Genomic DNA, 12,306 nt, shown 5'->3' with positions numbered 1-12,306 from the left:
ATGAGGTATTCCAAATTCAATGTTGTACTCATTATTCTGAAGCTTCCCTTTGTGACATCTATCCCCTTAACATTGAACATACTGTCTGTCCTATAAAGACATCATTTTCCCTTGACATACCTTTGCAGATGCTATAACTCCTTTTCTTGCTCCCCATCCAACCCCTTACCCTTTCTCTGGACAGAAGAGGAGAGAGAGCAGGAGATAAAATGGTGCAGTGACATTGTCTCTTAACACTTGAACCAAAAAGGGTCATTCAGATGAAAGCCTTGGTGCTCCTGAATTTGAATCTCGTCTCAAGCAAATAAGCATTGTAACCAGAGTTTTGTATCCAGAAGGTTTACTTCTTATATTCGCCTTGAAGTCCTGAGACTGCAGAAGCTAGGGGAAATTTAAGAATATCCTTAAGATGTAGATAAACCTCTGTGAATTAAGATCGTAATCTCTGCTCTGAGATTGATAACCTTATCTCCTGTAATTCATTTCCTTAGTGCATATATTACTCTATTTGTAGCCACACTGCTTTTATTGTATTAATGATAATCACATGAATAAGTGATCTTGGTTTAGGTACAATTAGCCCTAATCTATAGGTATAGATAGGCCTGGAACCTTTACTGGGATCACATCCTGCATATTGCTGTCTTTCCCTTCCATTCTACTAAGCTCTTGGCCAGGCAGGCTTGCTTTTTAGCTTTGATTGAACCCTGCTCCTCAAAACACTTTTGTCACCCTTGACTCCTTTCTTAAAGACTACTCTTCCTTCCCATCCTTTCTTTCTCTTCTTCAGCTTTTCTTAGTAAATATCTTCCAAATTTTTAAAATATGAAGTAAATAAGTTTCAAATTCTCACCTTCACTTCCTGTTGCTCTCATCCATGTAAGGACTTAAAAGAGATGAAACTTCCCACTCAGTCCAAAATTTCAGTCAGCCTCCATCTAGTGCTTCAAGAAAGAAAATCATAGAAAACTGGAGCCCTTCAGGAAAAGTGTAGATCTACATGCTGCACTCTACTTCTCTCAAGGTTATTATGCCATAAATGCTAGGCACTTCTTCCCAGGTTTTTACTCTGTTTGGAATAGACACAACCCTATCAGAAGCTTCTCTCCTCTGTCCTCCTTCACCACCATCTGTAAGTATGTCATTACAAAGGCACTGGTATGGACTCAATACCTTAGAAACAAGGTACAGCAGAGAAAAAGTTAAATGTTTCAAATTTTCTGTGGAATGAGGAGTGAATTATGATTTTCTGGTTTGGTTTATCTTCCTAGAGGATTTACTCTGATAGCTGGCAATTTATTGATTGAATCTGCATCATTCAAAGAAGCAAATTAGTGCTTTGCTGTCAGATCCTGTAATAAAGTTCCATGCTGTGATTTGGTCTGTTTCCGCAAGAAAGCATCTTTTTCTACTGTCTTGTCTTATTTGTTTTACTCCTGATGCACAGCAGTAATCTTACCAGCTTGTTTACAGCACTGCTTCCACACATTCATTGCTCAAATGATAGAAAGAGATCAATGACAGGGGATGTGCTTGTTTCATTTGTGCTGTAGACAAACTACAAGTGTATAGAAAAGAACCCCTTATTTTGATTTCTGTTAGCCAGGTTTGATCATTAGTTGAAATCTCTGGATTATTTTCTCATTTGTTCCCTACTTTCCTAATCAGTGGCATGTTAAAAAAATTTTAGAAGTTGGTATTTGCAATTTGTATTTTTTAAAGGGGTACCCTTACATATGAGCATGAACTCTTGCAAATAAAAAGCATGGTAAATGCTTTAATAGAACTTTGTATTTCATTCCAAGGGACGGAGTCTTGGGTGATATGGTTTAGTGGGAGGTGTTCCTGCCCATGGCAGCAGGGTTGGAACCAGATTATCTCAAGGTCCTTTCCAACCCAAACCATTCTATGATTCTATCTTTTAACAGTTTTTGCAATATTTGCTCAAGTATAGTAGCGTTCTATGTGCAGACGCATGTGCAGGTGTGTGATCATTATCCCTGACCTTCAGATATCTCCTTTTATACTTCCATTAAGCACCAATTTGTTACTAAAGCATACTTTGCAATTAAAAATTTATTACTTAAAAAGTAAAGGCAGCTTCCTGCCTAGTTCCTAATTAATCTTTATTTAAGACACTTAAATATTTATAGTGACTTACTTCTCCTTTCATTATAAATCCTGTAGTAATTCAAATAACTTTTATGTTTCTGAAGAGTTTTCACTTTCACTGCCATGGGCACTAGAAAAATTCAGCATCTGTCCCAGTCTATAGGCTGTGATGCTATTGCAGTTATATAGATGTCAGGTCTAATGGGGGCAGAATGGTGCAGTAAGGGTCAGATTTCCCTTAGGTCTCATTGCCCCTCCTTGAAAAATGGAACAAAGCACAGGTGTAAACTATTACTGTGCCTGCTAGACATAAGCAAAGTCCTATTAACTTCAGTTTATGCAAACTGCACAGCTAAAGGAACAAAGAAATGTTTGACCTATGGGCTTAACCTTCTGCCTGCACCGGCACATGTGCTGGAAAAGCACACTGCTCTCCTGAGCAGCAGTGAGCTCTGGTGGGTTTTATGCTGTGCCAAGGGTGGTGTTTCCTGGCTTTTTTGCCTTATGAAGGCAACTGTCCAGTATCTGCAGATACTGGACAGAACTGAGGGCTGGGTTGTTCTTCAGCCACTGACTCACCAGTTGCCTATACTGCAAACCCCTTGGCTTAGCCCCCAAGACAGTTTTTAGATATTCTCAGCTCTGCTGAATTCTGCTTACCTTACAGATTTTCCTGGGAGTGCCCAGGCTTGAAATCATCAGCTGAGCCCTTTCCAATATGCAACCTTGCAATTCTACCAACTAATCAGTGGTTTTGGTAATGATCTGCCTGATGGAAGAGACTGTGCTTCCTTATTTTAAAGACAGACCTGTGCTGGAGCTCAACAGCAGGAGGTGGCCAGCAGTATCATAGTATCATAGAATCAACCAGGTTGGAAAAGACATTTAAGATCATCAAGTCCACCCATTAATTCCACAGTTCACAGTCTCTGCCCTTCTTTCCATTTGTAGAAACATTTTTCTATCTTTTTTTTTTTCTGTTTTGTCTGTTTTCGGAGGAAATAAAGACAGCTGTGGAAGGCAAAGGAAACAGTTAAGAGGAATGCCGTTTTGTACACTTACACCAAACAAATACCTTTGCTGCTGAAAGGTGGGATATAGATGGAAAGGACTAGTTTAAGTTCACAGTCAGGGACTTACAAACCAAGTGGGATTCTGCACCACGTATTCTGTGAGAGGTCACACTCAGTGATCAAAAAGGATCCACTGATGCATGAGAAATTCATAATCTGTAAGCAATGGAAACAAGCATGGCTTTATTTTGACATAAGGAAATAAGGTGAACTTCTGCGTGCAAGTAAAATTATGGAAACATCACTGTGCTTCTGCATGGCTGAATTGCCTTACAATGATAGGATACACCACAGTGTTTGGGGAAACATAGCAGGTAAAATTGCTAAGTGGATATTAGAAAACTGAAATCTAAATTACAGTACAAGCAGATGACCTGCTGCTATAAACTGTACCCTTACAGATTTCCTTACTGATTGCAATATGCTATTTATTGTGTGTATAAGCTACAGATTGATCAAAATTATTTGTTTCCGTTTTTATCTTGTTGGAAAACTATGGGAGATCACTGCTTGAGTGAAGTATATTAATGCCAATCATTCTCCCATGTGGAATGATGACACTGAATAAGAATTATTCTTGGAGTTTTCAGATGAGTTTTTTAGCTAAAACCACAGGTGAAAAGGTGGATTTTTCACACTGTTTAACTGCAAATACTTAATGTAGCCAGGTATCGATATTGATGCTTGAATGGATTAAATGACATTTTAAGCATTGCAGTGCTGAGTAAGGCTAAAATAACAGGATAATTGGTAATGTGTGATATGCATCAGGGATGTCAGCTGACCATATTAAATGAAATTTTTCTCATCTTAATCATGTGAATGATTTCAAGGATGTCCCTGAATGAGACTCTTTTCTAATGTAAAGCCATTGATTTCATATATAAGTGAAATGAGATTGTGCTCACAAATTCTTATAATTTGGTATGTATCCATTCCTTCTACTCCTGGGATAAAAATAGTTGATTAAACTGGTACTATGTTAACAATTTTTCTTCCTGGTACGGAACAGAATCATAGAAATCATAGAATGGTTTGGGTTGGAAGCATTCTTAAAGAACATCTGGTTCCAATCCTGCTGCCATGGGCAGGGGCACCTTCCACTAGACCAGGTTGCTTCAAGCAAAGTATACTTCTATCTCCTGTACAATTGGTCCTCTGTCCAAATTGTTATGTTTGTGTTACGGTTGTTTGGTTTCTCTTTGCTGGAGAGCGATACTTTAATGGGTGTAATTTCTGTGGTGTAAGCAGTAACTTTCAGCAATTCACAGCGAGACTTTTCTTCTCAGTTGCCTTCCGATAGCATCATCATTTCATTAGCCTTAGCTAATTCCAGAGGTAGAGCAGTTTAGCAGATAATGCAGTACCACGAAGGTTAATTAAGCCTCACCTATGTGATATGAGGCAAGTTATGTCATTTCTCTGGCCTTACCTGTAAGAGAGGCCCTTAGCTTTAAGAGATGCATCAGCTGTGTAATTCTGTCTGCAGTGTCAGAACTTGCATAATATCTAGGATAGCTGACATGAATTCTGTTTCTAGTTCTATCCCTTTCATTGCAAGGCCTGAGGCAGGTAGCTTAGCCTCTTTGTACAGTCTGCGTAAGACTGCTTCTCAAATAGTAAAGGATTTTGATACCTAGAGCAAAAGAGAATGATAACTCTTAAAGTGCTTAACATTTCTACTGAGTGATACAGCACAACAAACATGCTTGTATTTTCTAAGTTGAGATGGCATATTAACTAGAAATGGTCTCTCAGAGATTCCCTGTTCTTAACCATTACTGTTCAGTGTCTACTGCATAGAGAACAGGTTATCTCCTACTGACTGTCAGTGAAAAAAAACTTGTTCTTTGTTATCTGCACAGTTTTCCCTAGCTGTCAGTCCTATATTGTCAAATAAGGATACTATGCCGACCATCACTCTTTTTTGTCCATCCTCCCCCAAGCAATGCTTACTCAACTGTGTAATGTTCTTCATATATATCTTTGTGTTGCACATGTCCTTATGAAACTAAGCTGAGGCAATCAGAAAAAAGTTTAAGCATGACTCTTGCTTCCTAACACACCAGGATAACCTTTAATAAAATCCAGCTTGCTCCTGGATGAGGTACTACAGTGCCTGCTGCCTATGATTACTCATGCGCTTACTAATTTTGGAGTATTGCTCAAAGTAGAACAGCAGCACATCACAAACAGGTAGGAGATTTCACTAGCACAGCACCTCCGTGTTTTGTGGACAGCTGGGACCAACCAAACAATCAGTATTGAATTAAGGAGGAGACAGCTGGAGAGACTTGAAATCTTTTCCTCTCTTTTCATATATTGTCGAATTGCTTGCTTCTCTAAATGAAATAACAATGGGGAAGCCTCAAGGCAGATTATCTGCTTCCCCTCTCTTGGGGAGTCTCTTTTTTCCTTCTCAGCATATTAGAGGTAGCTGATCCATTGTAATGCGATGTCAAAGGCCTTTGGGATTTAAAAAATGTAGTGTGTGTGGTATTGGAAGGGCAAAGAAAAAGCATTGACCCTACCAGATGTGGTATTTTGAGGTGGCATAGAAGTTTTAAGGTAAAATCAGAAAAAAAGAATGCACTTGGCTTGACCAAGCTTAAAGAAAATTAAATCATTCCAGATGGTTGTCCAAACTTACAGCAATTCTAATCGGTTGTCCCCAGAGCTCTTTCATTCAAAACTCCTTTGCATTACAGATTACATGCTGGTCGCAGCAAACTTGTTTTCTTATAGATTAAACTGATTCATTACTGCTGTAACATTTGGCAGAAACATCTCTTAATCCAAACTTGTATTTGGTTTGATGACATTTTAATTCCTTTCATGAAGAACTGAGAAATATTTACATATATGTGTAAGGAAGCACTTCGCTTTGCTGAATTTGCTTTTACCTTCAGTCTGGAGAAGAGAAGGCTGCATGGAGAGCTCATGGCAGCCTCCCAGTATCTGAAGGGAGCCAACAAGAATGCTGGGGAGGGACTCTTCATCAGTGACAGGACAAGGGGTAATGGGTTCAAACTTAAACAGGAGAGATTCAGATTAGATATAAGGAAGAAGTTCTTTATTGTGAGGGTGGTGAGGCACTGGAATGGGTTGCCCAAAGAAGGGTAAATGCTCCATCCCTGGCAGTGTTCAAGGCCAGGCTTGACAGAGCCTTACGTGACATGGTCTAGTGTGGGGCATCCCTGCCCATGGCAGGGGTTTGCACCTGGATGATCTTAACATCCTTTCCAACCCAAACTGTTCTATGATTCTATTCTAATTTTGTACTTGCATGCAAAAAACAATATTCAGGTGCAAACTAACATAGTAGCTATTTGCTGTTTGTTATTCAGTTATTCCTTATTCACCTGTGCCTTTTTGGAAAGTTTTTTCCATCTGTTCAGTAAGCAGAAACATTATTGTTACTATCAGGTGGCATTCATGAACAATATCATTCTTCCTGCGCCATAAGGCACATAAGGGAGAAGTCAAAACAATTACTAACAATGCATAGCCAATAGCAAACAGCTGACACAAAATCCACATGCTAAAATGCTTCGTCCAAATAATTCAGTGCATAATTAACCAATGTGTTGGCACAAATCGGCTCATTAAAATATCTAGAAGCAGTAAATAGCGATGGATATTCATTTACTATCTTTTACCACTAGCTACAGTGGATATGGTGGGGAAATAGCATTGCATCCTCATGCTCCCTGAGAACAGAATAGTTCCTTGTCTGTATAAGGACTGGTCAGAGAGGTTCAGATTAAGTTAACTGAAAGTGTGGAATTCTTGTATATAACTTAGGTGCAACAAAGCCAGTATGGACTCTTTCCCTGAGAGCAAAGTAGAAGGCCACAGGGGGTATCTGCTCCAGTGCCTAGAGCACCTCCTCCACCTCTGCCTTTGGTACTCCCTCTGTTATTTCTTTTTTCCCTTCCTCTTCTACCTCTGTAGCATTTTCTGACCTTTCTTAAATATGTTTCCCAGAGGTGCCACTTCTTTGGCTCCTCACAAAGGCCACACGTGTAGCCCCTGCCTTTCCTACCAACACTTTGACCCCTACACCCAATGCAAAGAATTAAGCTGTCAAAAGATAGTATTTTTTTTACTCTTTAACTTATTCCTATTAATTTTATTATTTCTTTAATTACTCTTGTTTCCATTGGAAACCAAGGCCAGGACTACATGAGGAGCTGTTGGCACACCAGTGTTATCTGAGGTGTGTTTATTGCAGTGCTTCTGAGCTAGTAGAAGATTTAATGTTGATTCTCATACCGGGGGGAAGCCCTGTAGGCATACTATAGTTCAAATCATTTGTAGGCCTGCTACAAATCACCAGCAAAAATCTACTTTTTGCCAAGGTTGAGTGTAGTTAGGTGAATAAGACTAACATGGAGTGGGGTGAGCATGTCCAGTAGACTAAACTCAAGATGCCCTTGAGCTGCTTCATTGTCTCCTCAGGGGTTTCAGTTGACTTGGGATCTTTTCTACTCTTCAGATGTGCTGTGGGAGACAAAGCAGTAAAGTGCTATGAGGTAAAAAGCTATATTGAGGAAATGTTTTTGTGAAGCTAAGGCAAAAATGTTTTGACTAGCTTTAGCTATCTAGCTTTGTATTTTGGCCACTGTTGTAGATGGGGTACTAGCTTAAGTAGATAGATCTTCTGTCTGACCTACTATAGCCGTTATTTACTCAGTTTGGTACGGTACCAGAACACTAAAAGATTATCACAGGTCTGTAAAGAGTATTATTATAATTATCATTAAATTCATTTTTTATTTCCGTAACTATGGATAGGCTTGTAAGTTATCCAAAAATAAGACCCTTCATTTTTTCTGATTATCCTAGGATGTAAAGTTGCACAGGGGGACTGGGGAAACTACAAATTTACTGCCCTCACAAACTTCCCTGCATACTAGCTGGAGGCTCAGTACACTCTCTAACATCTGCATGTTGCGAGAGATCACCAAGAATGCAATAAAAGAGCAAAATGAATCAGGACATTGCAATAGCTGTATTTAAACCAGACCAAAACATAACTTCCCTTGGTATCATCCCACGGTACTCTGAAATATTTCTTAAGCTGAAGTCTTAGAATGGGCATCTTTGTGTAAAATACAGACCAGTCAGTGTTTCTTTTACCACAGCAGTAAATTGCTTTTTGAAGCCCACACATGTATGGGCTTCATCCATCACGTCTGTGGCAATGAGTTCCACCATTTAATTATGAACTTTGTGGAATGAATCCTTGTTTGGGGCTTATGTTTTAAACTTGCTAACTGCTCTTTTTATTGGGACTTCTTCTTGTGCTATGAATTACAGTGGAAAAGCATTCTTTATTCACTTTTTCAACACCGCTTATGATTTTCTGGGGCTATGTAACAGTCCTTTCCCTCATTTGTCCCTCTTCCAATATGAAAATCCTAAAGCTGTTTTTTTTCCACTCCTAGTACAGAAGCCATTACATACCTTTGATCATCCTGTCACACTTTTCTTTATCCTTCTATTGCTATCCTGTCATTTTTGAGATGACGTGACTTGAAATGTATTTAATATTCAAGATGATAGGTGGGCAATGGAATTTTTTGGCAGCATTATCATGTTTTTTTCTTCTGTTTTCTGTTCTTTTCCTAATGTTTCATAATATACCATTTCCTTTTTTTGACAGTTGATTAGGATTTAGGTGACATTTTCATAAGGCTGTTTCCAAGCTCCCTTTCCCAAGTAACAGTTGATTTCACTGTGTGTTTATAGATTTCCCAGGGTACAGATATGAGACCGCAGTTATTTGGCCATGAAAACACAGCTAAATTGCCAGTGTTTTAGGCTGTAAACCAGAGATTGTTGGTAGAATTTAATATTCACTCAATTCTACTAGCAATTTATGTTGTTCTAGGTTTCGTTATACCAGAGTTTTCTCACAACAAATATGTGAGATGCCTGCCATGGTCCCCATTATTTTAGTGGGTTGTTCATTATTTTAACAGAACATTAATTCTAACAAGAAACTTATACAGGAAAGAATTCATTCAATGAGTTTTATCTGGCTAATTTTGCCACTGTAAAGCATACCCTGACCGAAAACCAAGGGAAAATAAACAAATGTATAATCCTTTGCTGTACTAACTTAATGGGGAATTCAACCCATAGTCTTCAGTATCAGATAGAGATGCATAGGCCTTCAATTTTTTCATAGCTGGAATTTGCTATTACTATCATAACAGTTATTAATACTGTGTTCTGGAGCTTAATGAAATCTGGAATTAAATAAATCATCTCAGGATTGTTAAAGCCTAGCTGCCAGAGAAATTAAATAGTTGTTTCTAAAGGAAGTGCTGACAGAATAAATATATTACTGTAAGTCAGTCAGTCTCATCTCTGACTTTGAAACACTTACTATGTTACATTTAAATGATCACTGACAAAAATTAGTTAATGGGCCAAAGACACCTCAGTATCATATCACAAGCAGAGATCTTTTTTACATGAGGTTTTCAGCACTCTCCTTTCATGGAATATGAGTCATTTGACTTTTTGCTCGTTAACATAAGCTGGCTGCACTGCAGTACAGAAGCTAGGAGTGTATGAAGATTTCCTGTTAACACAGTTTTCCCTGAGGAGGAGTTCTGTTCCTTCCTAATTCTGTTTATTCCTGTGCATTATAGGCAGAATTCTCTTTGTATGTTTCCAATCTCAGTCCTACTGGTCTTGGAGAGATTGGGGATAGAAACATTTTTTTACACCTATAGTGGGTTGACCTTGGCCAGCGGCCAGACACCCATTCATCTGCTCTGCCTCTTCCCCTTCTCAGCACAACAGGGGGAGAAAATACGATAGAAAATCTTATGGGTCGAGATGAAGACAAGGAGGTAACTCACCAGTTACTGTCATGGGGAAAAAAAAAAGCAGACTCAACTTGAGAAAAATTAATTTTATTTATTTCCAATTAAAAATAGGACAGTAAGAAACAGAGACAACACTAAAAACATCTTACTTCTACCTCTTCTTTTTGCCAGGCTTAACTTTACTCCTTCATTCCCAGCTCCTCTACTTCTGCCCCCAGTCTGCATAGATAGAAGTGCTGGTCAGCTCCCACTCTTTCAGTTTCATTTCAATTTGGAGAGCCGAGATGGCTCCTTGGCTCAGTCAACTGTCCTGTCCATTAAGGACAACTGGAAATTACAAAGCTAAACATGAAAAGGAACAAAGGGAAACACTCGGCTATTAGATCACAAATAGGGAGGCCAAATACATGAACTAGTTGAAAAGATAGCCAAAGAACTCTACCCAATTGTTTGAAAGACAGTTAGGGATATGACTTTATGTGTCTGTTTTCTGAAAATCATTTACTCAGCGTATCTGTTTATTAAACCAGAAAGGAGCCAGACCTCTTTCATTTTCACTGTTATCTCACAACTGAACAGCTTAGAAACATAGGTATGCAAGAGAATAACTTAAATAATTACTCTTCTTGTCATTCTGACTCCCTGTGCACCCCAGTAAGCCTGATCTGAGCAGTTCAACTTATAGGAGCCCATAAACCATCTGCAGTTTCAGTGGTGGAATAAAAGAAATTATTTTATGAATTAATAACCCCATAACATGGGAAAGCAAGTTATTTTTGACAAGTTTTGCTTTACTATTTGATAGGAGATATAATTATTAAGTTCTTGATTCTTCTTCTTTTCAGGGCATACTCAACATTTTTAAATAATTTCCTTGAGACAGCAGAGTGACTGCAAAACCAGACCACCACCAACAGTTTTTTAAATATCGCTGGTCTTTTGACAAGTAAGTTCTTCATTCTCAGTTTTGTTTTCTCTCCCGTATTCCTGACTTTCCTTTCCCCGGTATTTTATCCTTGTATTTGTCATATGGACTACCATATTCACATTCAGGGCCAAGAGAATATGAGTGCAAATTGAATAGCATGAAGGTGTTCTTAATCTTTCTCAGCTAGAATAAAACCTATCAATATCAGAGGTATAATTGAGATCAAGTACTGGCTCACCTGATTATTCCAACTTGTAATAGCAGTGCCACTAAAGTCATGTCTCTGCATGTTTGGGAACTTTTGCCTCTTAAAAGGTTAAATGTTTAAAACCTCTTTTATGTCAGCAGAATTGTGTGTCATCAGGGCCAGGAAATGCTCATCCATTTGTAGTTGGGAACTTCCTTTTCTCCTTGGGAGTCTCCAGAGGTTAATCGTTGTAGTAAATGTAACCCTAAAATTTGCAAGGATTCACATGGATACAAAAACTGTCTTCATATGTTTCCTTTGCCCATTTAGTCTTCCATGCTCTGCCTTTCTTACTCTTTGAAAGGTTGAACTACTTAGTCTCAGACTTATACTACATCAGGAGTTTGCTAACAGTGCATCTAAATCAGTACCTTGTACAGTGCAGTCCACTTAGTCCAGCAGGTTATACCAGAATAGCCCTTTAATACAACTTATTTCCATAACTACACTTACTATCTACATAGCAGCAATATCTGACTCACTTTCTCCTACCAACTCTGCATTGTCTTTCCCAAATTCTCCTGAATTCCCCAAAATTTAGAACTTTGACTGCCCTTAAATCTTATCATGCCTGTTCAGGCTTGATACATACTACCCCAAAGTAGTAAACTGATGTAAAATGAGGGAACTCTAGCCTTCAGAAAGGTCTTTAGATGTTTTTCTTCTTCTGTAATTGTGAAATTTCCTGGATTCTATTGCAGCCATACTGGGAACTGGGAAGAGGAGCTTGCATGATCCTTGGCTTTCATTCTAAAGGAAAAAGAAAAAAAATACTTTTTTCAAGGTTGTTTAAGCTTTTAAAAGTAATTTTCCTGGTTTCAGCTGAGATAGAGTTAATTTTCTTCCTAGTAGCTGCTGCAGTGCTGTGTTTTGGCTTTATTCTGCAAACAATGCTGATAACACACCAATGTTTTAGTTGTTGCTAAGTAATGCTTACGCTGATCAAGGACCTTTCAGTCTCATGGCCTGCCAGAGAGGAGGGGCACAGGAAGCCGGGAGGAAGAAGAGACAGGACACCTGACCCAAACTAGCCAAAGGGGTATTCTGTATCACAACACATCATGCCCAGTGTATAAACTGGGGGCAGTTACCTGGAAGGGC

The 12,306-nt window shown here is 38.7% G+C and overlaps 1 protein-coding gene across 11 annotated transcripts in view; it reads left to right on the top strand.

Moving 5' to 3' along the window:
- Window positions 1-12,306, top strand: part of LOC130606614 (poly(rC)-binding protein 3-like) — a 499,829-nt gene that overhangs the window by 315,259 nt on the left and 172,264 nt on the right. For all 11 annotated transcript variants that reach the window (XM_057423124.1, XM_057423125.1, XM_057423119.1 and 8 more), the window contains one exon: window positions 10,876-10,976. The gene's annotated coding sequence lies outside the window, so the exon portion shown is untranslated. The remainder of the gene's footprint in view (window positions 1-10,875; window positions 10,977-12,306) is intronic.

Source organism: Pezoporus wallicus, unplaced genomic scaffold (assembly GCF_028554395.1).
Source record: "Pezoporus wallicus isolate ANWC-B61680 ecotype Strahan unplaced genomic scaffold, APGP_CSIRO_Pwel_v1 contig_749, whole genome shotgun sequence".
Lineage (NCBI taxonomy): Eukaryota > Metazoa > Chordata > Aves > Psittaciformes > Psittacidae > Pezoporus > Pezoporus wallicus.
This window is presented reverse-complemented; position numbering and strand designations above follow the sequence as displayed.